Source organism: Saccopteryx bilineata, chromosome 2 (assembly GCF_036850765.1).
Source record: "Saccopteryx bilineata isolate mSacBil1 chromosome 2, mSacBil1_pri_phased_curated, whole genome shotgun sequence".
Classification (NCBI taxonomy): domain Eukaryota; kingdom Metazoa; phylum Chordata; class Mammalia; order Chiroptera; family Emballonuridae; genus Saccopteryx; species Saccopteryx bilineata.
This window is the reverse complement of record NC_089491.1, coordinates 78,710,406-78,737,577: the sequence shown is the minus strand read 5'-3', so window position 1 is coordinate 78,737,577 and position 27,172 is coordinate 78,710,406. Positions and strand designations below refer to the sequence as shown.

The window sequence follows — 27,172 nt, the reverse complement described above, 5'->3', positions numbered from 1 at the left end:
AGCTCTGAAAGCAAATTACTTCAATGAAAACCAGTTGGGGGATTTAAAAAATCCTACAACTCATTACAAATTTAACAGTAGCATTACTAAGTCTTCATGATTTTGATTAAATTTATAAATATATCTTACTAAAATTCTCAAGGGAAACAACTTTATAATGTTTGTCTCTATTGCCTGTGTAAGCTTCATAACTTTGAAGAGAGATAAAAAAATGAACATTTCTTTATAAGAATACTTTTTGCAGTGTTTGAATCTGATAAAAGCCACTGACCACTTAAAATGGGATTCTTGTCATTAAAAACTAGCATGTGTAAAAATTGCTTAAAAAATTACCTTTCGTGTCATAGAGTAGAAATTTATTTTAAAGAAGTAAATAAGAGATTTACAAAACTTGGACTTAGACTATATTACTCAAGATATTTCTCATGTGTCTCATTTTAAAAAAACCATTTTTTAAATAAAAACTTTCACATAGAAACTTGTACCATTTTCCTTCACTTCATTTTCTATTTAGAATTATCTTCTGTTAATCATGTTCTTTCAAGCAGTAAGGTTTGACTTAACAGAACAGTCATTCAGTAAAGTGTCTGAATCTCAGTTAGTTGTGCTATGTGATTCATATAAATCCTTAAAAAGAAAGTCTGGAGTTCTTTTTATTTTTATTAATGGAGCCAGTTCCTCTGCTTTTACCTGTATCAGTAATTCTCAGAGTATGTACTGACTAGATATATTGGAAATTAGTGGGGCCACTTTTGAGCACTGTAATGATTGTCTCTGAAGTAGGTGAGAGCCAGGAACACTAGATGTATGGCAATGTGTAGTTCAGTTGTACCAACAGAAACTGCACTGTATTATTCATCCTGCTTGACTTTTAATTTTCATGTAGATGAAAAATATGCATATAATGAAAGAAATCTAAATCCTAACTACAAATTAATATAAACAAAGTATTTTTCCTGTGGTCCCAGGAATTTACAAACCATGTAAGCAAAGGGAAGACTAAAGATGAGAAAGAGAAATCCTTTTCTTCTCTTGGGACTAAGCTGTAAGGCTGTCTAAGGTGACCAACTGTCCTCCAGTCCTTCTTTTGTAAGTTCCATCCTCCCTCGAAAACTGTTCTTTTACATCTTCCTTTTGATACTGGAAGACTAATCTGTAAATGCCCATATGCGATTGATGTAGAGTCGGATCCATTGTGTGTGATGTGACGTATTTGTATTTGACATGATGACTCATCAGGGATCAGTGCAGCGCGGGGAGATGCGATTATGAGACGCATGCGCTCCACACTGGAGACCGTCAGAGAGCGCGCACGAAATATACCAAGCTCACAAATCGCTTTGAATACTTCTTACTGAACACGACACAGCACATATGACATTGTAGACTCACGATTATTTCTTTCTCAGTGAATATTCAATCATAGGCAGGTAAGCACAATTCATGTTTTAATTCATTATCTATTTAATAATTTCCAAATATGTATAATTTTATTTACAAGTATTTTCCCAAAATTCAAGTTTTAAAGTGGAAATATAACCTCAAACCATATCTATTAATAATGCATTGATTAAATATTTGCATAAAAGACGTTTTTTAATTAGCAAATGATAAATACACCCGAATATCACTGCAAATTAATGGTTTTATTTTATATTAATTTTACTAAATGAGCACTTTTTTCTTACAATTATTATTAAAAATTAATAGGCATGTAATCATAATTAAAATATAAAATATTACAAGTGTTTTATTATGCATTTATCATATTATAGTGTATTACTGTCACAATGAATAAAATGTTTCTTTTATTTATGATATTGTTTCCTTAAATTTATTTTTGTCCTCCTTTTCATTGTTAAAGAGTTGGTCACCTTATTACTAACACATGGCCAGTATCCATAACCATGAAGAAAGCTAGTCTGCAAGGAAGAGATGTGAGATTAAGGGAAACAGTAAAGATATGAGAGTGTCTGGTTCCAGTCACCACTACTCTTCCCAAGTCTATTCTCTTTAGTTCATCCTTTGATTTTTGTGAGCTTTTAATTTCTTATATTAGTTTGAATTCAGTTTCTATTAGTTGCTAACAAGAGGGTTCTGCTAATAAAGTGTCTATGAAAAGTCTAACAACCTCTTCTCAGTTGTTCTATTTTTGATTCCTCTATAGCATCTTACACTGTTAACCAAAAATTCATTTTCTTGTTGAAAAACGTTCTGTCCCTGTTCCTGTATACAGCGCAATCCTACTTTCTCCTTCTCTGACTCCTCTTCTGCCCATACATCAGATACTACCCCACCACCACCGCCAAATTTATCTTGCTGCATAGATTTGCTCCACCTCCAGCATTCTTTTTCTGGAATAATGACATCAGGAGGTTTCCTTTTCATTTATATAAAATATTTCACTATGCAATAAATATATAACTAAAAATATAATGAATGCCCATATATAAATCACTCAGCAAAACTATGAATTAACAATACAGTAGAAGGCACTGAGTCTTTCTCATCTGACTTTCCACAAATAATCACTCTCCTGAATACCTTTGATGTTTATATCCCTTACATTTCTTTTAACTTTTGTTTTGTTTTGTTTTTATTGATAGGGAGTGAGAGAAAGAGAGAGAGAGAGAGAGAGAGAGCGAGAAACATTAATTTGTTGTCCCATTTATGCATTCATTCGTTAATTTTTATGTGTGCCCTAACCACGGACCAAACCTTGGCATATGAGGGTGATGCTCTAATCAACTGAGCTAACTGGCCAAGGCACATTTCTTTATACTTTTTACATATTATACATTCCCCCCCCAAAATAACATATAGCAATATTAAGATATTCTTTTTTTTTTTACATTTTAACATCTCTAAATTTTATACTCACATAATCTACTGCTCACTTGATAGCTTCACTTTAGTGACAAATTACCACTTGGTTACAATGATAGGCTGTCATTTATTTTAGCCTGTAGGGATTTATATTTCCTTTTTTTCCAGCAAGTTCCAATATTCATTTATAAGAGTATTTGCTATATTTTATCCAAATTTCTTGGTATACTTTCATATGAGGTTCCTCCCCCCCACCCCGCACAATATTAAGTATGTTATATTTTCACAAACGCACTCTATCATCAACTTTCTAGCCACTTTAATTAGAATTCTGGCAAGTATCTTAAATATTTTACTATTTAAAAAAAAAACTTCTCATGTATGATTGGTCATCAAACTGTTATAGCACTGCAAAATATCTTGGTTTCTTTCTAACTCTTTTTACTTCTATTAGTATTATCTAGACACTATTATCTTTTGTCTTGATATTCAGACAATCTCTTATCTAGTTGCTTATATTTAATTTCTATTGTTTCAGAATTGGGTCTCAGTATATCAGAGTCTCACTGTATATCAGAACCATCTCAGAGATATAAAAATAAGCAAAGTTCTGGAACCACCCCCAGATATTGATTTAACTGGACCTTAGGCATAGATTTTTTAAAAAGCTATCCAAGTGAGGTAGTATGCAGTTGGGGTTGAGAGCTACAATTATATCAAATTACTATTCTCAACAAACCATACCTTAAACTTGATGCTTTTTAAAGCTTTCCATCGTCTAATGGCTTTGTTCCACACATACGACTTTCAATATCAACCAAATTTTAAGTTAAAGGCCAAATGCCACCTTCTTTAAAGCCTTAATAAATAATGACAGCAACAAATGGCTGTCTATTCTGCCCACTAGATGTTCATTGTATATTTTACAAACACACAGACAACAATCATGCTACATATATTACTATTTCTTTGTATTGTGATACTCATATTCAACTCCCTTATTAGTATCTTATATAAGACAAGAACCAGGTTTAATTTGTTGTTGAATATCCAATTATTAGAGTGCTTTAAATATGTTAGATGTATTAAACTAAATTGGATTGTAGCAAACATAAATACATAAATCTAACCATGTGCAAACCAAATTCTAAAATATATGCATGTCTACATATAATAATCCCACAGTGAAAAAAATGTTATAATTTGTCACTTCAAGGCATGTTGCTTTTTAATGAGACATACTTACTTGAAAGTATATCGATGCAAAGAATGAAAACATTACTAGGAACACATTACATAGGAATATGGGAAAACATTGCTGTATAATATATTATTACACTATTCATTATAAATAGAAAATAAATTTCTAACTGATGTTATTTAGGTCACATTTTCTTAGTATTTTCTGTGGTAAGATCACAAGTGCATCTGAAAATAGTGTGATTTTAGAGTACAGTGTATTTTAAGTGATAATAATACTTCTTTACAAAGTCTAATATAAGACACAGACATTCTGTTAACAAATATCACTTGGTTCATCTTAAAGATAGGACATAGGAATAAGACAGTCACGTCCAATTCCACATGGATTCTCAGCTCAGATCCTGGTTTTTGCACAGTTTACCTTGCGAACATGATCCGAGTGACATTTCACAAATTCCTGGATAAATGTTGCTACACTCAGCTCAGAGAGAGACAGGCTATGTCATGCACAGATCAATAATAGCACTGTGTTTCATCAGCCTCAAAATCAAAAGTGCTTCATCTGGCAAAAGCCACGGCCCTAGAGAATCTGACATATATAAACTGAACACCCAACAAGGAATGTATACAACATAAGCTATTGGGGTGAAATAAAATTCTGGAGAGAGCTCTCGAGTCCGTATTTTATAAAGCAACTCTTCTCTAACTTCTGGAAATATTGGCATGCCTCCCTTCGTGAAACAAAACATTGGGGGTTATATATAGAGGGAGAAATAGTTTTGGGGGTATAAAAGGAGGATTCTCTTCTTTTAGAAAACACATAGGGCCATTTGAAAACCAGGGTTTAGAAATTAAATGCTTATAGAAACCAGAAAGGTAACATAAATAAGTGATGTGGGCCTATTAGGATTTGTGACAAACAGGAGATAGTATACATAGACACACACATATATGACTGTCCGTGAGAGCACCTTACCACTACATTATTAACTTCCATGACTTCACTACCTTAATGTGAATGAACAGTCAATCTTGACCTATGTATATCTGCTCTTTCATTTACAACTCTCAAATTGATTCTCTGGTTCCTAATTACAAAAGCCTGTAGGATACTTTCACTTACATTTCAAATTACTACCACAAACTTAATAGATTACAATAGTAGTCTTCCGTTATTTTATGCTAAACTTAAAAAAAAAAAGCTCTGGGATATGCTGCATGCAAGAAGTGACACATGAACCAGGCTTTTAGTGATATGCTGAATTTAGAATGATGTAAATAATAAAAAAAGGAAGGTTCTTGACACAGAAAATAATTTTTTAAATCTTGATAAAAATATGCATTATATAAGTGACTAAGTAAAAACTAGTCAACAAGTCAAAGTTTTATTAAGTTAAGACCTCTTATTAAGAATGTACTATGCCCTCAATTATAAAAAGTTCTATGATTATACTTATCAAAGAAGTATAGCATATGCTTTTCTAATTTTAAGGAGCTAATTAGCTTCTAGATGCAATAGTTTTAAACTTTAAAACTATTAAATGCAAAGTTGAATTAAAAATCAGTTTAGACAAGTAGAAAGATTATGGAGTTAGGGTCAAGAGATAGATGTAAACTATAATCCTAGAGCTACCAACTTAACCTGATCTTGGGCAATTTACTTCAATTCTTTATGCTTTAATTACCTTATATATGATATATTAGAAGGATAATATCTTCCTTATGAGGTAGAAAGTAGGCCTAATAGTCATTGAATAAATGCTAGCTGATATTGTTTTATGAAAGGCAATAGAGCATAAGGCTTAAGCGATTAAGTTCTAGAATCATATCGCCTGGATGAACTCCCAGTTCTGCCACTTATAAGTTCTATGACATGTTATTCTCTCTGCCTTAGTTTCTCGGCATGTATAAAAGAATCAGATATAGTATTTATCTCATTGAATCACTGTTTGGGTTAATGAGTTAATATATGTAAAGCATTCAGAGGAGTACTTAGCATATAAATGTACAAAAAGCATTGTTTAATATCATTTCTACTATTATTAAGGACATAATTAAATAAGATTTGAAAGAGTGAATGCATCAGCATAGATGGAATTAATGGCAGAATATTATAGAAGAGGAGATACTTAATCATGACATTGGTGTTTCATGTGGAGAAACAGAGGGCTATAGCAATAGGTTAGTTGAGCAGTTTATGTAAAATCTTGAAAAATTTGTTGAGTAGTTTGGCCTTGAAATAATCATACATGGGAATGAATTGTAGGTTCTTGAAGTAGAAAATGAAATAAAAATTCTAGCAAAATTATTCTGGCAATAAGACACGAGAAGCAATAAAGAAGAGACTAGAGAAGAATATTACATTACATAAAGAAAAGGAGATATATAACTGGGTGCACTAGACATGGAAATTAAAGAGAAAAAAACCCAACAGATTTGAGTATAGATTTAATTTACGGGTCAAAATATAAACAAGAGTCAAAGATGATTCTGAAGAAATACTTTAGAAGAGGACATGGCTCAGGGAAATTTATTTTGTTTTGTTTTGTTTGGAACGTGGTAGGTTTGTGGTGATAGAGAACTGAAAAAAAAAAACAAAACAAAACCAAAACTCTCTATAGTGACCTGTTAACAGTTCTTGAGACTACCATGGGGAACTTCTATTTTAAGAAAAAAGCTTTATATATTAGCATTGTGGAAAAGACTTAAAGCAGATAAATAAGGTATTATCACTATGGATCCTCCTTTGTGTAATTTTATTGCATAATTCCACATTTGGTCCACCCATTAAGTTTTAAGATTAATATTTAATTATGATTACAAAGTGAATTTTAAATATTTTATTCAGTAGATTTAGAACATAAAAATATAAAACCAAGTATCTAGATCTGAAAATATTTATACAGCATTTCTCTATTTTCAAATAATCTGTGATAATAAATCTTCACTTCCTCAATTCTCTCAAAACAGGGCAAGAATAAAATAATAAACAAATATAGTTTTAAAAAGTAAATAACAAAGAACATAATAGTTACAGTTTTTGTTTATATTTTTGTATTTTTCCAAAGTGAGAAACAGGGAGATAGATAGACTCCCGCATGCACCCGACCGGGATCCACCCAGCATGCCCACTAGGGGGAGATGCTCTGTCCATCTGGGTAGCTGCTCTGTTGCGACCGGAGCCATTCTAGCACCTGAGGCGGAGGCCATGGAGCCATCTTTTGCTCCATTGGAGCCTTGGCTGTGGGATGGAAAGAGAGAGATCGAGAGAAAGGAGAGGGGGAAGGGTGGAGAAGCAAATGGGCACTTCTCCTGTGTGCCCTGACCAGGAATCGAACCCGGGACTTCCACACACCAGGCCAATGCTCTACCACTGAGCCAAACGGCCAGGGCCTACAGTTTTTAATTAATTTAATCTATACACTTTTTATTCTCAAACACTAAAGTAACTTTCCTCACTTTCAATAATTGTGTGTTTTTTATTTCAGGAAAAATATTATACTGAAGGTCTACTAAAATGAGACTAATTGTGTATTCTTTAGAATGCATTTATTTGAAAGTATATAACATAAGAGAAGGGCACAATGTTAAGATTCAGAAAACCACAATTTGAACAATAGATATACTAGTGAAGTAAACATGGAAAAATTAATTTTTTGTATCTTAATTTAGTTATTTTTAAATAAGAATAACTATGTTTTAGATTTTTTAATAACAATTAAATATGACAATATAAAATTATTTTGCAAATGACTCCACTATTCAAAAATAAGCAACTGTACTCTTTACTCAGCACATTTTTAATATTTTGTTCAAGTCTGGATACCACATTTTACAAAGAATACAGTTAAAGATTTGGGGAAAATGTACAACAGCTGAAAAACTGGCCATCACAGACTATATAAACTGAAAACCTATCATAACATATAGAAATTCTATAAAAAATACACTCTTTTATTTCTGAAAAAAAAAAAGGAAAATTATCAAACGCTAGAAAAAGAGCAGTGACTTCAGAGTGGAAATTACCAGAACGCATAGACTCAGGATTTATAGGAGCAGGAGCTGAGACAGTGACTTTAGACCCAAAGAGGTCAGAAATGGAGGGTCCTCTCAAGTGCTGTAATGTCAGTTAAAGAGTAGACAGAAAATTAAAAGTTAGGACAGAAGAGAAATAAGGTAGTTGGTATCTAATTAGGATCAGGGTATTCAGATACCACTGAGCCAAATTTATTAATAAAATTGATAAATTTATTAATAAAATTAATAAATTTTATTAATTCTTTCTGATGAAGATATACGTGTCTGTGACTATCCCTAATATGGGTTTCAAATCTTAATTTATCAGTGTGGAGCATGAACCTCTAACCCTGAAAATTAGCATAAATGCTGATCACTAGTGAATGGCAAAAGCAGACAAAAATAGTCTGGTTCCCAAAACAAAGACTTCAATGAACAAATACAGAAAAATATGTTCCCTACTGAAACTGAGCCAGGAATCAAAACTGTAAAGTACAACTAGAGACATCCAATCAGGGCCAAGACTAAGCAGAAACAACAAACAGGAAGACTAGAACCTCAGGAACATGTAATTTGAAAAATACGTAAAAGATGTTTAAATTAATTAAAAATATTAAAGAAGAAACTAAGGCTTCAAGAAAAGAGCCAGACTCCATTAAAAAAAAAAGCAGTGTAGAAACCCAAGTAGAATTTGTAGTAATATCATGTCTGTTATTATTAAGAAAATAATTAAATAAGAGTTGAAAGAATAAATGTATCAGCATAGATGGAATTAATGACAGAGTTTTGTAGAAGGGAGAATACTTGATCATGACACTCTATATATCATGGGACTAAAATGTTAGAGCTTAGTTATCTCAAAAAACAAAGTAAGATGTAGAAGAAATATTATGAACACCTTAGGTGAGAAAAAATATTGATTACTTACAGACTTTCTATTGGTTTAGGTTTTATGTACATTTAAAAAAATTCTATTTCTTTTCACTACAGGTTTAGAATTTACATTTTTTCTCTTTTTCATTTATTTAATATTTCATATTTGTTATCTCATCTCTCTGTGCTGACTTCGTAATAATTCAGATTTTTAGTTCACTAATTCTCTCCATAGCCATGTCTAGTTGGCTATTTACTAGTGTAATAAATTTTTCCTTTCAAAACTTTTTCTTCAATTCTGAATATCATCATTCCTGATAATCTCTTGTTGTCTGTTCACTTTTTGTGATTATATAATTTATTTCTTTTAACATTTTCATGTACTTCTATTTACTATGCACTATCTCATAGCTTCAGTATCTGATGTTCTTAGGCATTATAATTCTTTCAATCTGTTGTTTCCGTTAACTCACACACAGAATAGCTTGCTTCTGTAAGTATGTGGTGATTTTTAACATAACCTAATATCTGCGTGGGAATTTAGTAGTCTTAAATTGAAAACACTTTCCTCCTGAGTAAACAGATATACAGGCTATCTGCCAGGCGCTGAGCTGTCCTAGATTCATGCTGACTCTCTCCCCTCCCCAGAACTGCTGATATAAAGCATGTGATCCAGATCACAGACTGCAGTGCTGCAACAGCATCTACTCCCTGGACGTCTTTCACCATCAGCTTGCTTACTGATTGTTATTCTTAGCTTATATTTTCTTCTTTGTTGGGTGAAATGTGAGTTTTGCATTCTTGGGATATTCTCTCTTTTCTAAGAATTCAGAAATGTATCAAAATGTAATTTTTAATCAGGATTTAGTTGTTTACTCTAGTAAATATCTTCCAAAAATATAAACTGGTAAATATATATTTATAACTATGCAATATAAATATTTTTCACACAAAAAATTAAGTGTAGCCAGTATTATAGAATTCGTTATAGACATATTTCCATGTATTCCAGAAATTTATATATATACTATATATACTATATATATGTAATATGGTTATATCATAATCATATTAAAATTATAATAAACTAAATACTGCATCGCTTCTCGGCCTTTTAGCTAAGATCAAGGGTAGTATCTGTTCTTATCAGTTTAATAAACTAAATACTGCAGAATATTTGCTATTTGCTTCAAAATTATTAAATAAAACACTGTGAATGACCTTTATGCATCCATGTGAATCAATTCTATTTTTTATTTACATAATAATATAATCTAACTTTAAACTTCTATGTCAAAGTGTATATATAGGTAGTTAAAATTATAATCAATATTCCTAAATCATGTCATTAAAAGTTGTATCAAACACTGTCCAACCAAATATGTGAGTACTTGTTTCAACAAACTCACCAATGTTTGGGCACTATTAAGTTTTACTCTTCCACCTTAACAATTTTTCCTTGCTAATCCTGATTTTTCGATTATTCAAGTGTAATCACTGAGTTACATTTTACTGGTTTTATGAAAACAGGCCATGTCTAATTACCCACTTAAAAACTGTCCACTCATGCCTGACCAGATGGTGGTGCAGTAGACAGAGCGTCAGAATGGGACATGGAGGACCCAGGTTTGAAACCTCAAGGTCACTGGCTTGAGTACGGGCTCATCTGGCTTGAGTGCAGCCTCATCTGACTTGAGTGCAGGCTCAACAACTTCAGTACAGGGTCACTGGCTTGAGCATAGGATTATAGACATGACCCCATGGTCGCCGGTTTGAACGCAAAGGCCACTAGCTTGAGCCCAAGGTCACTGGATCAGCTGGAGCCCCCAGTCAAGGCACATATGAAAAATCAACCAATGAACAACTAAAGTACAGCAACTACGAGTTTATGCTTCTAATCTCCCTTCCTGCCTCTCTGTTCCTGTCTGTCTGTCCTTGCCTGTCTGTCTCTCTCCTGCTTTCAATAGAAAAAAAATTTCCACTCAATGTCTTTATAGATTTTTCTACTGGGTGTTCATCATTTTCTTAAGATATTTGTAAGGGCTACTATTATTTCAAACACTTTGAAAATACTTGATTAAAACTTTGGTGATTTTTTGTTTCTTTAATATGCTCAGTGATGACAAACCTTGGATAATGAGTTAAATTTATTTTTTCTAGACAGACAAACTTCACTCAAAAGAATATATAAAGTGAATAATGTATACTATATATATACAGGTATAAAAACCAAATTGTAATTAAAAAAATGACAGTGCTAACTACTGAAGTCAGATATAAGATTCCTCAGAAACTAATTTTAAATTATGGAATAATAGTATATTTATAAAGTTGACCTAACTGTCATAATTTGAATGGCATCAAGCTACACTACTATTAAATGTCTCATTCAAAGTTGAGTCAGGCCCTAAACTAAAGGAGAACCCAGCTACCTAATAAATCCTATACCAGTGTCCCATAATTTTCTTAAAAATAATTTTCACTACTTGAAATCATATAATTGATTTGTTTGTAAGTTTACTATTAGTCTCTCCTAAAATACAATATTAATTTATGAAGGCAGAGATATACTCTATTAATGATCACAGTTCTAGCTCCAGAAATAAAACATTGTAGATGTTAATCTGACCTTTCCAATAATCAGTTTGAACATCAGTGTTCTAAATGCTCTAAATGTACCCAAAAAAGACAGATTACACTGGGGAACTTTTTTTTTCATTTTCTGTTGCATGAGGTTTTAGAACTGTTTCTATATAGTTCTGCATCACTGATTCCAAATCTGAAACCCGTTTTTTGTTACATGCTCTAGTTTTTATGCAATTTTAATTTCTTTTTGTTACAGTTAATGGCATGCACTGGTTTTTAAATTGGAGTTAAAGGGCAACAACTCTTGAACATAAACACAAGGCAATTAATTTTTACAAACATCACTTTTACATAATTGTAGTTGTTTTTAAATGTAAAAAAATATTATCTGATAAAAACATCCTCTTATTTTAAGATTGAATCATGGCTTCTTCGAGTAGGCGTAAATATAAGAATAATCCTGACACCTTCTGTTATATATGTTGCTGTTACACACTTCAACATCAAAAGCACAGTATTTCATCATTTGTGACATGTGCATATATTGCCTATTTTCAAGTTCCCCTTGGCGATCAAGACAAGAATTGGGCTCCTCATATTGTGTGTCATAATTGTGAGAAAATGCTTCATGACTAGACAAAAGGAAAACACAAAGGAATGCCTTTTGGTATTCCCATCGTTTGGCGTGAACCTAAGGACCACAGCAGTGACTGTTATTTCTGTCTGATCCATACAGAGGGCATTGGCAAGAAAAAATGGCATATGATCACATATCCTAATATTCCTTCAGCAATACGACCTATCCCACACTCTGAGATACTCCCAGTTCCAGTTTTCAATGGTTTTATTTCTTCTAAGGATGAAGAAAGTGAACATGATGATCAAGTGTATTTTGATAAGATGCATGAGGAAATGGTTGTAGAATCTGAAGGGTCTTCTTCTGATGCCAAGCAGTCATTAACCCCTCAGCAGTTTAGCCGACCCAAATTGAATGACTTAGTAAGAGATTTGTGCCTATCAAAGAAAGCAGCTGAATTACTAGCCTCCAGGCTTCAAGAAAAGAATGTACTTCACTGGTCAGCTAAAGTATCCTGTTTCAGGAAGCATGAACAAATTTTTGTGGAGTTTTTTTCCGAAGACAAACACTTTGTTTACTGTCATGATATCAGTAGTCTTCTCAGCCAGGCAGGTGTTACCACTTACAGTCTAACAGAATGGCGGCTATTTCTTGACAGCTCTAAACAGAGTCTAATATGTATTCTCCTACACAACAGTAATGTTTATGCAGTGGTTCCAATTGGTTATTCAACTCATCTGCGAGAAGATTATAATGACATAAAAATTGTACTCGACTTTCTGAAGTATGAGGAACATAACTGGATCATTTGTGTGGTTCTTAAAATGGTAAATTTCCTGCTAGGACAACAGAGAGGTTTCATGAAGTATCCTTGCTTTCTGTGTTTGTGGGACACCCGAGCTTGGGAGAAACACTGGACACAGAAGGAGTGGCCAAAACATGAAGCTCTGGAAGTAGGGATGCAAAATGTGAATGAATGTGTAGTTAATCGAGACTGGATCATTTTTCCCCCACTTCACATCAAAGTTGGCTTAATGAAGCAGTTTGTTCAGGCTTTGAATAGAGAAAGTGAATGCTTTCAACAGATTGTTTCTGCTTTTCCTACCTTGTCTTTCGAGAAGATAAAAGCAAGTGTATTCGATGGACCTCAAATTCAAACCCTCATATGTGACGAAGAATTTGCCAGGAAGATGAATAAGGAGGAGAAAGCAGCATGACAGTTTTTTTGTGGCAGTTACAAAGAACTTCATTGAAAACAAAAAAGCAGAAAACTATGAACTTCTGGTTCAAAGGATGCTGTTGGCTTTCTGTGACATTGGATGTAACATGAGCGTTAAGATTCACTTCCTGAACAGTCACCTTGATAAGTTTCTCGAAAATCTTGGAGCTGTTAGTGATGAACAGACTACTGCTGGAGCAAACGAGATTGTCCTCAATAAGTACACAAACGCAAGAGCTACAAATTTTTGCCTGAATAGAATTTAAATAAGTTTTCCGCAATTTTACGATTAAAATAAGTGTTTTAATATGTTATGTTTCAGAATTGTAGACAAATTCTGATGCAATCATATCTTTTAGTGTGGACAAGTCCTGCCGGGGGTGAGGATGATGGAGATGCAAATATCTGAATCCAGGGACCAGGTTCAGTGATGCAGATGCACTTTATTCAGGAAGTAAGCTAGTTTATATACATGAGTTCAGCCAATAGGATGTTACAGCGTGTCCTTCATAGCCAATGGATGAAAAGATCAGGGAGCTGTGTGGCTGACGCTAAGGCACTTCCTTAAAGCAAGAGAGCTCCACGCCCTGGCCGGTTGGCTCAATGGTAGAGTGTCGGCCTGGCGTGCAGGAATCCTGGGTTTGATTCCCAGCCAGGGCACACAGGAGAGGCGCCCATCTGCTTCTCCACCCCTCCTCCTCTCCTTCCTCTCTGTCTCTCTCTTCCCCTCCTGCATCCAAGGCTCCACTGGAGCAAAGTTTGCCCGGGCGCTGAGGATGGCTCTGTGGCCTCTGCCTCAGGTGCTAGAATGGTTCTGATTGCGGCAGAGCAATGCCCCAAGATGGGCAGAGTATCGCCCTGTGGTGGGCATGCTGGGTGGATCCCGGTCGGGCACATGCGGGAGTCTGTCTGACTGCCTCCTGGTTTCCAGCTTTGGAAAAATACAAAAAAAAAAAAAGCAAGCGAACTCCCTTCCTGGGTATGCCCAGGAGGGTTCTGGGAGCTGGAGAATTCTCACACCATTGCATCAGCCACAGTGGCTAGGAATGTGCTCAGCGCTCCACCCATATTTTAGTGTATTAGTGTATTTATTGCATTATATAAATTATATTTTCACAAAGATGATGCCCAAGAAGACATTCTACTTCATTATGTTAAACTAAATGTTGAAAATTTTACAATAAGCAGAAAACCTAAAATCTTGAATTGCAAAAATACTGTAGCTTACAGAAAAAACTAATGTCAGATTTGAGATCAGCACACTCGAATTAGGTAAGAACAAATTTTTTTGTGGATGCAACAAAAATTTTGTTCCCCAGTGTTATCAGTGGATCAAAAAATAAGACCCAGATATATGTTGTCTTGAAGAAAATCACTTTAAATGTAAATACACATATGGATTAAAAGTAAATGGATGAAGAAAAATATACTATGCTAACACTAATCAAAAGAAAATAAGAGTAGCTATATTAATTACAGAAAAGACTTTCAAAGCAAGAAAATTTATGAAGTATAAGGAAAAGCATTACATAATGGTAGACTCAATTCTCCAAGAAGATATAATGATCCTTAATGTTTATATGCCTAACAACAAAGCGTTGAACTATGGGAGCCAAATAGTAACAGAATTGCAAATTAAGTGAATTTCAAATAATTCCATTATCATAGTTGGAGATTTCATTACTCTTCTACCAGAAAGGGACAGATCCAGAAAACAGAAAAACATGAAAGATAGATATGACTTCAACTGGAGTTCAAAATCAACTATATATAACTAACATCTATAGACTACTTCATCTAACAACAGAAAATACAGGGTGGGGTAAAAATCAGTTTAAAGTTGTGAGTTGGGGGGAGGAAAATGGCGATGGAGTAGGCGTATGTTACAACTGCCAATTCCCAGAACCAAAGTGAATTACAACTTCACTTAGGAACAATCATCTTGAAAGACCAACTTTGGACTAAACTAAGAAGAATCTATAACCAATCATCACCGAAGGAACTATATATACTTAGCTGGTAGGAGGGGCAGAGACATGGAAAGGGCTGCCCTGCTCCCAGAAGTGAGAAGTGGCCCGCAGTGGCGTGGGTTGCCCAGAGAGTTGTGGGTCCTCAACTACAGGACCAGAACACCAGCCTGGAGTCCCGGAGACTAGAGGAGGCATACGGACAGTATTTAACTGAAAGAAGAGCCAGGTTACTCTTTGTGAGAGGACTCTCAGACCCAACTCCGGCTTAAAAAGCTATGCAGAAAACCTCATTCACAGTCAATTACCCAGGGTTCCGGGAGCAGGAAGCACTGAAAGGACTGGACTTGTGAGAAGACAGTGTAGTCTTGGGGGCACAGGGAGAGACTGTAGGAGACAGGCACCCTGACCCCTGTACTGGATCACTCCCCAAACCTAAAGATGCCATTTTCCTGGAAGAACCAATGCCAGGAAAGCAAAGCAATTGCCCTGCCCACCAGAGGCTCTCCTGCTCTAGTCAGTGCAGAGAGACACTTAGAAGCAGGGGGCACGTCAGAAACACAGGTTTTGAGTGCTGAGGTCTGGGCTAAACAGCCACCCCAACCTGCTGAGTACCCTCCAAAGGGCAGTAGGGCCAAGTTGCAGTGGAGAACACATCACTTGGACTGCGCAATGGATGGAGGCGGAGCCCAGCGAGGCAGGCCATGCCGCAGTGGCAGGCGGCAGAGCCTGGAGAGGCCTCCCACGTGCCTGTGGGGGGTGGAACCCTGTGGGGTGAAATGTCTCCTGTGCCAGCCTGGGGCTGACCCCAGCAGGGTGAGGTGTCCTGTGTACCTGCAGGGGGTGGTGCCTGGTGAGGCGTCCCACACTGCAGAGGCCAAAGCCTGGAGAGGCCAAAGCCTGGAGAGGCAGCCAGAATGATCATGGGGGGAAAAGCCCAGTGAGAAGAGGAGCCCACACACCCATGGAGCAGACAGAACTGTGGCCCATGAGCCCGTGCCAGTGCCTGAATACCTGAGGAGGTGGTGGCAGCGAGGGGCTGGCAGAAAGGCCATATGTCAGGAATAGAGAGGCCACACACACTGGCAAAGAGTAGATAAAAGCTGGCCTGATACCATTTACAATCAGGGCCCAACAGAACAGCCACAAATTCTGGATTGCCTGTAGCTCCAAGAAGGTTGCTAAGGGCCAGTCAAAGGCAGTAACCTCCAGTGGTCTCCATCAGGTACCAGCCAGGGAGGTCCAGGACTGGTACATCCATCAGCAAGACACAGAGAGCATCAGCTCAGGGCCTAACAACCCTAGTTAGAGTAGTATCTTAAAGAAAGGGTCTTCACACCTGACCCAGCTTAGGCATAGAAAATACTGTCACAAACAGCAAAAAGTGCAGTAGCAGCAGACAAGTAGCTCACACTAGAAAACAAACAGCCAAAGCCAAACAAGAAGATTTAGAAACAACACAACTGAAAGTTGGAGGCAGATAACAACAAACCTATACTCACCTAGCTACACAAACAACACATCCAAAGGATCAGTCTATACAGAGACAAAATGTGAAGACAGAGAAATGCAATTCAAATGAATCAACATGAGAAATCACCAGAAAAAGAACTGAATGAGATGGAACTAACCAAGATACTGGATGCAGAGTTTAAAATAATGATTGTTAGGATGGTCAAAGATCTTAAAGCAACAACAAATGGATAAAATGAGCACTTAGAGAAATAGCAGGCATCAAAAAGGACATTGAAATCATAAAAAAGAATCAGACAGAAAAGACAAACACAATATCAGAAATGAAGACTACACTAGAAGAAATTAAAAGCAGGCTGGATGAAGCAAAGGATTGAATCAGCAATTTAGAGCAGTGCTCCCCAACCTTCAGGTCGCGGACCGGTACCAGTACGTGGGCCATTTGGTACCAGTCTGCAGAGAAAGAATAAATAACTTACATTATTTCCGTTTTATTTATATTTAAGTCTGAACGATGTTTTATTTTTAAAAAATGACCAGATTCCCTCTGTTACATCTGTCTAAGACTCACTCTTGATGCTTGTCTCGTAAGTTAGACAATTATATTTAAAAATACCACAGTTTTTACACCGGTCGCATAATTTTATTTTGTGCATTTATCCGTCCCACCCTAAAGGCCAGTCCATGAAAATATTTTCTGACATTAAACCAGTCTGTGGCCCAAAAAAGGTTGGGGACCACTGATGTAGAGGACGAGATAAGCAAAGCACAGAAGCAGAACAGCAAATAGAAAAGAGGATCAAAAAGTCTGAGGGAACTCTAAGAGAGCTCTGTGACAACATGAAGAGTAACAACATCCACATCATAGGGCTTCCTGAAGAAGAAGAGAAAGAGCAAGGAATAGAGAACCTGATTGAAGAAATAATAGCTGAAAATTTCCTAATTGATGCAGGAAAAAGTCACACAAGTTCAAGAAGCCCAGAGAATCCCATTAAAGAGGAACCCAAAGAGACCTACACCAAGACACATCATAATTAAAATACCAAAGCTAAGAGATAAAAAGAAAGAATACTAAAAGCTGTAAGAGAAAAACAATCACCTATAAAGGAGCCCCCATAAGGCTGACATTCAACTTTTCAACAGAAACACTAGAGGCCAGAAGGGAATGGCAATAAATATTCAAAGTAATGCAGAACAAGAGCCTACAACCAAGACTTCTTTATCCAGCAAGGATATTGTTTAAAATTGAAGGAGAAATAAAAAGCTTCACGGACAAAAAACCCTCACAGAATTCATTACAACCAAACCAATGCTGCAAGAAATGTTAAGGGGACTGTTGTAAATAGAACAAAGGGAAAATAAATCTAGTAAAAGAGGAATGTAGATTTAAAAAATAAAATGGCAATAAACAACTACATATCAATAATAACCTTAAATGTAAATAGAGTAAATGCTCCAGTCAAAAGACATAGGGTAGCTGCATGGATAAGAAAACAGGACCCGTACATATATGATACTATCTACAAGAGACCCACCTCAAAACAAAAGATACACATAGACCAAAAGGGATGGAAAAATATATTTCATATAAATGGAAATGAAAGAAAGCTGGGGTAGCAATACTTATATCTTACAAAATAGACTTTAAAACAAAGGATATAGTAAGGGATAAAGAAGGTCACTATATAATGATAAAGGAAGCAATCCAACAGGAAGATATAACCATTATAAATATCTATGTACCTAATATAGGAGCACCTAAATATATAAAGGAGATTTTGATGGACATAAAGGATGAGATCAACAGTAGGGGATTTCAATACCCCACTAACATCACTGGAGAGATCCTCAAGAAAGAAAATTAATAAAGAAACAGCAGACTTATAGAACACACTAAACCAACTGGATTTATTAGATATCTTCAGAACCATTCACCCTAAAGCAGCAGAATATACATTCTTTTCAAGTGCTCATGGTATATTCTCTAGGATATAACACATGTTAGGACACAAAACAAGTCTCAATAAATTTAAGAAGATTGAAATCATATCAAGCATGTTTTTTGATCACAATGGCATGAAACTAGAAATCAACTACAACAAAAAAACTGAAAAAAAAACCACTAGGAAACTAAACAGCATGTTATTAAACAATGAATGGGTTAACAATGAGATCAAGAAAGAAATAAAAAATTTCCTTGAAACAAATGAAAATAAACATACAACACAAAATTTATGGGACACAGGAAAAGCAGTCCTAAGAGGAAAGTTCATAGCATTACAAGCATACCTTAAGAAGCAAGAAAAAGCTCAAATAAACAACTTAACCCTGCAACTAAAATAACTAGAAAAAGAAAAGCAAGTAAGCTCAGAAGAAGTAGAAGGAAGGAAACAATAAAGATCAGAGGAAAAAAAAAAATGACAGCGGCTAAAAAAACAATACAGAGGATCAATGAAACCAAGAGCTGGTTCTTTGAAAAGGTAAATAAGATTGATTAACCTTTAACCAGACTCACCAAGAATAAAGAAAGAGGACTCAAATAAATAAAATTAGAAATGAGAGTGAAGAAGTAACTGACACAGCAAATATACAAAGGATTGTAAAAAAATACTATGAAGAACTGTATGACAAAAAATTAAACAACGTAGGTGAAATGGACAAATTTCTTGAAACATATCATCTTTCAAAAATCAATCTGGGCCCTGGCCGGTTGGCTCAATGGTAGAGCGTCGGCCTGGCGTGAGGAAGTCCCGGGTTTGATTCCCGGCCAGGGCACACAGGAAAAGCGCCCATCTGTTTCTCCACCCCTCCCCCTCTCCTTCCTCTCTGTCTCTCTCTTCCCCTCCCACAGCCAAGGCTCCATTGGAGCAAAGATGGCCCAGGCGCTGGCGATGGCTCCGTGGCCTCTGCCTCAGGTGCTAGACTAGCTCAGGTCGCAACAGAGCAACGCCTCGGATGGGCAGAGCATCGCCCCCTGGTGGGCGTGCCGGGTGGATCCCGGTCGGGCGCATGCGGGAGTCTGTCTGACTGCCTCCCCGTTTCCAGCTTCAAAAAATACAAAAAAAAAAAAATCAATCTGGAAGAATCAGAAAACCTAAACAGACTGATTACAACAAATGAGATCAAAACAGTTATCAAAAAACTCCCAACAAACAAAAGCCATGGCCCAGATGGCTTCACAGGTGAATTCTACCAAATATTCAAAGAGACTAACTCCTATCCTTCTAAAGCTATTTCAAAAAATTCAAGAGGAGGGGCGACTTCCAAGCTCCTTTGATGAGGCAAGCATAATTCTGATTCCAAAACCAGACAAAGACAATACAAAGAAAAAAAACTATAAGCCAATATCCCTGATGAATTTAGATGCTAAAATTCTCAACAAAATATTAGCAAACTGGATCCAGCAATACATAAAAAAAAAAAAAAATCATACATCACGATCAAGTGGGATTTATTTTGGGAAGGTAAGGCTGGTATAATATTTGTAAATCAATCAATGTGACTCATCACATAAACAAAACGAAGGGCAAAAACCACATGAGAATATTAGTAGATGCAGAAAAAGCATTTGATAAAATCCAGCACCCATTCATGATCAAAACTCTCAGCAAAGTGGGAATACAAGGAACATACTTCAACATGATAAAGGCCATCTATGACAAACCCACAGCCAACATCATACTCAATGGACAAAAATTAAAAGCAATCCCCTAAGATCAAGAACAAGGCAGGGGTGCCCCCTTTCTCCACTCTTATTCAACATAGTTCTGGGAGTCCTAGCCACAGCAATCAGACAAGAAAAAAAAAAAAGGCATCCAAATTGGAAAAGAAGAAGTAAAACTATCATTATTTTTTTTTAATTCATTTTAGAGAGGAGAGGGAGAGACAGAGAGAGAGAGAGAGAGAGAGAGAGAGAGAGAGAGAGAGAGGAGAGACAGAGAGAGAGAAGGGGGGAGGAGCTGGAAGCATCAACTCCCATATGTGCCTTGACCAGGCAAGCCCAGGGTTTTGAACCGGCGACCTCAGCATTTCCAGGTCGATGCTTTATCCATTGCACCACCACAGGTCAGGCCAAAACTATCATTATTTGCTGATGATATGATACTATACATAGAAAACCCTAAAGTCACAGTAAAAAAACTACTGGACCTTATAAATGAATTCAGCAAGGTGGCAGGATATAAAATTAGTACTCAGAAATCAGAGGCATTTTTAATTTTTTTTTTTTAATTCATTTTTAGAGAGGACAGAGAGAAGGAGAGAGAGAGAGACAGAGAGAGAGAGAAGGGGGGAGTAGCTGGAAGCATCAACTCCCATATGTGCCTTGACCAGGCAAGCCCAGGGTTTCGAACCGGCGACCTCAGCATTTCCAGGTCGACGTTTTATCCACTGCGCCACCACAGGTCAGGCCCAGAGGCATTTTTATACACCAACAATGAACTGTCTGAAAGAGAAATTACGAAAACAATCTCCTTCACTCTTGCAACAACAACAAAAAATAGTACCCAGGAGTATATTTAACCAAGGAGGTTAGAGACTTGTACTTGGAAAATTATAAAACATTGATAAAAGAAATCAAGGAAGATACAAACAAGTGGAGGCATATCCCGTGTTCATGGATAGGAAGAATAAACATCATTAAAATGTCTATATTACCCAAAGCAATTTATAAATTTAATGCAATTCCTATTAAAATACCAATGACATACTTCATAGATATAGAACACATATATCAAAAATTTATATGGAACCAAAAAGAACACAAATAGCCTCAGCAATTTTGAAAAGAAAAAATAAAGTGGGTGGTATCACATTTCCTGATATCAAGTTATACTACAAGACCATTGTACTCAAAATAGTTTGGTGCTGGCATAAGAACAGGCATATAGATCAATGGAAAAGAACAGAGAACCCAGAAATAAACCCACTCCTTTAGGGACAATTGATATTTGACAATGGAGGTAAGAGCATACAGTGGAGTAAAGACAGTCCCTTTAACAAAAGGTGCTGGAAAAATTGGACAGCTACCTGCAAAAAAATGAAACTAGACTACCTACTTACACCATTCACAAAAGTAAACTTAAAATGGATAAAAGACTTAAATGGAAGTCATGAAACCATAAGCATCTTTTAAGAAAACACAGGCAGTAAGTTCTCCGACATCTGTTGCAGCAATATATTTGCTGATTTATCTCCATGGGCAAGTGAAATAAAGGACAGGATGAACAAATGGGACTATATCAAACTAAAAAGCTTTGCACAGCTAAAGACAATATGAACAAAATAAAAGGACAAACTACACAATGGGAGAACATATTTGACAATACGTCTGATTAGGGGTTAATAACCAAAATTTATAAAGAACTTGTAAAACTCAACACCAGGAAGACAAACAATCCAACAAAAAAATGGGCAAAAGAAATGAATAGACACTTCTCCAAAGATGACATACAGATAGCCAATAGGCATATGAAAAAATGCTCAACATCACTAATCATTAGAGAAATGCAAATTAAAACCACAATAGGATATCACCTAACACCCGTCAGAACGAAGCTCATTAACAAAACAACACATAATAAGTGCTGGTGGAGAAAAGGGAACCTTCCTGCACGGCTGGAGGGAATGCAGAATGGTGCAGCTACTGTGGAAAACAGTATGGAGACTCCTCAAAAATTAAAAATAGAACTGCCTTTCAACCTAGCCATCTCACTTTTAGGAATATGTCCTAAAAATACCAAATCTCTGATTCAAAAAGAAGAAATACACCCCCATGTTTATGGCAACGTTTTTTATAATAGCCAAGATCTGGAAACAGCCCAAGTGTCTGTCAGTCGATGAGTGGATTATAAAGCTATGATACATATACACAATGGGGTCATGAAAAAGAAGGAAACCTTACCTTTTGCGACAACATGAATGAACCTGAAAACTATTATGTTAAGTGAAATAAGGCAGGCAGAGAAAGACAAATACCATATGACCTCACTCATTTGAGGAATCCAATGAACAATGTGAACTGAGGAACAGAATAGAGGTGGAGTTGGGATTAAAGGGACCAGAGGAAAAGCAGACAGAGGGAAAGGGAATGAGAGGATGGGATCAGAGAAGGGGAAGAGATTGGTGAAATTATATATACATAACACAGAGTTATAGAGAGCAGAAAAGCAAGTCCTCTAGGGAAGTGGGAGGACGTTGGGGGGAGAGGGCAAGGGAGATGTTGAGGGAAACACGGGGGTTGGGGGGATGTATTCAGTGGGACACTTGAATCTAGTAAACACAAATCAAAATCAATTAAGTTGTGAGTACACAAAATAGTTTATTCTTATATTATTATTTATTAATTCTTATATATTTTTCTACATGAAAAATGTAAACCTACTTTTTGTCCCACGTTATATATATTATGAAGCTCACATGAAAGATTTACCAAGACAGACCACATTCTAGGCCATAAAATTCATGTTAAATTTAAAAGAGTAGAAATTATGGAATGTCTGCTCTCAGACCACAGTAGAATTAATCTAGAAATCAATAACAGGTAACTGGAAAACCCTAAATTATGAAAAGATTAAACAGTATACTTCAAAGAAACACATAGGTCAAAGGAGAAATTTGTAGACAAATTAAAAATATTTTAAACTGAGTGAAAATGAACACACAACAACAAAATATGTGGGATGAAGTAAAAGCAAAGCAGTGCTCAGAGGGAAATTTGTAGCATAAAATGTAGATATGGTATTGGGAAAAAAATCTAAAATTAATTATCTAAGGACTCTAGAAAAAGAAGAGCAGGAAAGAAAGAGAGAAAGAGGGAAAGAGAAAGAATGAAAGAGAAAGTCAAAGAAAGAAGAGTAAAAATTACAGCAGAAATCAATAAAATTAAAAATAGAAATCAATGGTCAATGAAACCAAAAACTGGTCCTTTGAAAAGATCAAGAGAATTAATCTGTCCATAGCCAGAATAACTAAGAAAAAAAAGACAGAGGACACAAACTGTTAATATTAGAAGTGACAGAGGTGATATAACTATAGATACTTGGACATTAAATTGATAATAAAAGTATACTACGAAATACAACTTTATGCCCACAAATTGACAACCTAGATAAAATAAAACAATTCCTTGAATCACATGTGCCACACCCACACAACAAGATATAATCAATCTGAATGAGTCTGTATTTATTATTTATTCATGAAATTGCATCAATAATTAATAACATTCTAAAATGAAAAGCAGTATGCCCATATGGTTTGCTGGTGAATTTTACTAAACTTTTAAGAAATAAAGGTTATAAATTCTCAACACTCTTTCTGAGGTAGAAGCAGAAGGAATTCTCCTTACCTCATTTTATGACACCACAATTACTCTAATAGCAAAACCAGAAAAGAACATACAAAAAAAGAATACTGTAGAGCAACAACTCTTATGGACATATATGTAAAAATCCTCCACAAAATATTTAAAAATCAAATCCAATTATGTATAAAAAGAATTATACACCATGACCAAATAGGATTTATCCTAGCAATACAAAACTGTTTTACCACTTGGAAATCAACAATTTAGTACTTCATATTAACAGGCTGAAAAATAAAAATAACAATTATATCAATAGATTCAGAATACACTTGAAAAAATCCAACACTCATTTGAGATAAAAAGCAGGTAATTAGGAATAGAGGGGAACATCCTCAACTTGCTGTTAGCCTTTACAGCTACATCACAATAGATGGAAAGAAACTTGAGGCTTTCCCACTAAGATCAGGAACAAGGCAAAGAAATCTCTTCTTAACATGGCTTTTCATCATATTGGAAGTCCTAGCTAAGGCAATAAGACATGAAAAGGAAACAATACAAAATGAAAAGAAAGAAGTAAGTCTATTTTTGCTGATAATTATTTTTGTAGAAAACCCCAAAGAATTGACAATAAACTCCTGGACCAAATATGTGATTATGGATAGCATGGTTGTAGGATACAAGGTACCTTACAAATGTCAATCAATTTTCTATATATCAGAAATGAACAAGTAAAATTTGAAATTAAAAGTAAAACTCTATTTACATTAGCATCCCAAAGGGATGCTAATCCCTTTTTATATACATATACACATACATATATGACAAAATATATACAAGGTTTTATGAGCAAAACTAAAAAAATCTGATAAAAAATATCAAAGAGAAACTAAATAAAGAGATGTTTCATGTTCATGGACAGAAAGAGACAATATTATAAAGATGTCACTTTTCCCAATTTCATCTGCAAATCCAATACAATACCAACCAAAAGGCCAGGATGAGGACATTGACAAACATTTTAAACTTTATATGGAAGGGTGAAAGACTCAGATTAATCAACACAATATTGAAGAAGAACTAGATTAGAAGACTTGGACTATCTGACTTCAAGACTTACTGTAAAACTACAGCAATCAAGACAGTGCATTGCTGATAAAAAGAAAAAAAGCAAAGGCAATATAATGGAGATAAAACATTCTTTCTAACAAATTGTGCTAGAACAACTGAATACCTACAGAGAGAAAATAAATAAATGAAAATAAAAAATCAAGACATAAATTTTATGCCCTTCACAAAATAATTAATTCCAAATGGATCACAGACTTAAGTGTAAAATGCAAAATTTAAAAACTCCTAGAGACCCCTAAATGACCTTAGGTATGGTGATCACTTTTTAGATACAATACCAAAGGCATGACCTATAAAAAAAATAATCGATAAGCTAGAATTCATTGAGATGAAAAACTCTGCTCTGCAAAAAACAATGTGGAGAGAATGAGAAAACACATTCTGCCACAAACTGGGAGAATATATTTTCAAAAGACAGACCTGTTAAATAACTATTTTCCAAAATATACAAAGAACACTTAAAACTAAGCAGTAAGAAAACAAGTAACCTATTTTTTAAAAAATGGGCAAGAAACCCAAGTAAATACCTTACCAAAAAAGATAAACAGATGACAAGCATTTATTTGTTTATTTATGTATGTATTTATTTAGAGAGGACAGGAAGGGAGAAAGAGAGGGAGGAGAGAGATGAGAAGCATCAACTCATAGTGGCTTCACTTTAGTTGTTCATTGATTGTTTCTCATGGTTGCCTTGACCAGAGTGCTCAAGCTGACCCCTTGCTTTAGCCAGCGAACTTGGGATCCAAGACAGCGACATTTGGGCCCAAGACAGCTACTCTGGGATCATGGCGATGATCCCACCCTCAAGGCAGTGACCCTGTGCTCAAGCTGGCCAACCCATGCTCAAACCAGTGTTTGAAACGGGAGACTTCTGTGTCCAGGTCTGAGGCTCTACTCACTGTGACACCACCAGTCAGGAGACAAGTAAGCATTTAAAAGGTATTCTACATATGTCATCATGGATATGTAAATTAAAACAACATTGAGATATCACTGCAAACCTATTTAGAAAGGGCAAAATTCAGAACACTGACAACACCAAATACTGGTAAGAATGAGAAACAGTAGGAATCTCATCCATTGCTAGTGAGAATGCAAAATGGCATGGATTTCAGAAGACAGTTTGGCAGTTTCTTACAAAATTGAACAGATCTTACCATAAGATTCAGGTATTACATTCCTAGTATTTACCCCAAAGCACTGAAAACCTATGTGCACACAAAAACCTATAGATAGATATTAACAGCAGCTTTATTCTTAATTCCCAAGGCATGTAAGAAATCAAGATCTCCTTCAGTAGGTGAATAGGTAACATAAACGGTGGTACATTGGGAGAATGGACTATTTGTTATTCGGCTTTAAAAGAAATGAACTATTAAACAATGAAAATACATGGGGGAAACATAAGTGCATATTACTAAGTAAAAAGCCAATCTGAAAAGCGTCCATATTGTATGTTTCCAACTACAGTCAGACCTCGTTTTATTGCACTTTGCTTTAATATGCTTCACAGATGTTGCATTTTTTATAAATTGAAGAAGATCCTCCACCAGCAAGAAAATTATGATTTGCCTTATTGTGTACCTCATTTTACTGTGGTGGTCTGAGACCAACCCCAAATATCTCTGAGGTATTCCTGTATACGATATTCCTCAAAAGGCAAAATTTTGGAGATAGTAAAAAAGAATAGTGGTTGCTAGGGACTAGGAGGAAGGCTAAACAGGCAAAGCACAGAGGATATTTAGAGCAATGAAAATGGATATATGTCATTATGCATTTGTCCAAACCCAAAAAATGTACAACACCAAGTGTGAACTTCAAGGTAAAACTATGGGCTTTGGATGATTATGATATAACAATGTAGGTTTGCCAATTATAATAAATGTACCTCTCAGGTAGGGATATTGACAAGAGATGACTCTATGCTATGTGGAGGAAGGAGATATGTTGGAATTCTCTATACTTTTTCTTCATTTTTGCTGTAAACCTAAAGCAGC

At 35.5% G+C, this 27,172-nt stretch overlaps 1 protein-coding gene and 1 pseudogene across 7 annotated transcripts in view; one reads left to right on the top strand and one right to left on the bottom strand.

The window, feature by feature from the left end:
- The window catches only part of CNTLN (centlein), a 363,805-nt gene that overhangs the window by 56,158 nt on the left and 280,475 nt on the right, over positions 1 to 27,172 (bottom strand). The window lies entirely within an intron of this gene.
- LOC136327691 (U2 spliceosomal RNA) lies at positions 10,018 to 10,145 on the top strand (annotated as a pseudogene).